Below are 690 nucleotides of genomic sequence, written 5' to 3'. Positions count from 1 at the left end.
TCGCGGCGACGTCAAATCCCGCCAGGGACACCGCATCCGGCAGGGGGGACACACGGGATCGGGGGCACTCCGGGGCTCTGCCGCTCCCTAAATCCGCCCTGATCACGGCACAGCCGGGGAGCAGCGGCTCGGCGGGACGAGTCAGGCCGGAGCGGGGAGGGCACCGGCACGCGGAGCATCCCGCCGAGCATCCCGTCCCGCCGAGCATCCCGTCCCGCCGGGGGGCCGGTTCGCCAGGTGCGAGCGCAGGACGCCGGGAAGCGCCGGGGGCACAAGCAGCTCCGGGCGTGCGCGGCACGTGAGGACGAGGGAACCGGCCGAGGAGCGGAGCGAGCGTCACGCCGGAGCGGAGCAGACCGGACCCTCGCGGAGACGCCGCGGCCCGCGCCGCTCTGCCAACCCGGCTCCTGAAAAACACCTGCAAAACAACCCCCGGCAGCGGGGCCGGAGCGTGCCGGGGGGGCGCCCGGCGCCGTCCCGAATCCCGCGGGGATCCCGACGGCGATGCCGGAACTGCTTTTCCAGCGGGACGCGGCAGCCACCCCGGAGCATCCCGGGGCGGGCGCGGGGGCTCGGTGCGCGGCCCCGCATCCGCGCTGTCCCCCCCCGGGGGGAGGGGGGGCACGTCGGGGCGCCCCGAGGTGACACCGGGGGGGGGGACACGGGTCCCGGGGGCACCGGGGGGCAGCA

The sequence above is a fragment of the Apteryx rowi genome, unplaced genomic scaffold, assembly GCF_003343035.1.
Source record: "Apteryx rowi isolate R43461 unplaced genomic scaffold, aptRow1 scaffold_254, whole genome shotgun sequence".
Taxonomy (NCBI): domain Eukaryota; kingdom Metazoa; phylum Chordata; class Aves; order Apterygiformes; family Apterygidae; genus Apteryx; species Apteryx rowi.
Note: the sequence above shows the minus strand (reverse complement) of the source record.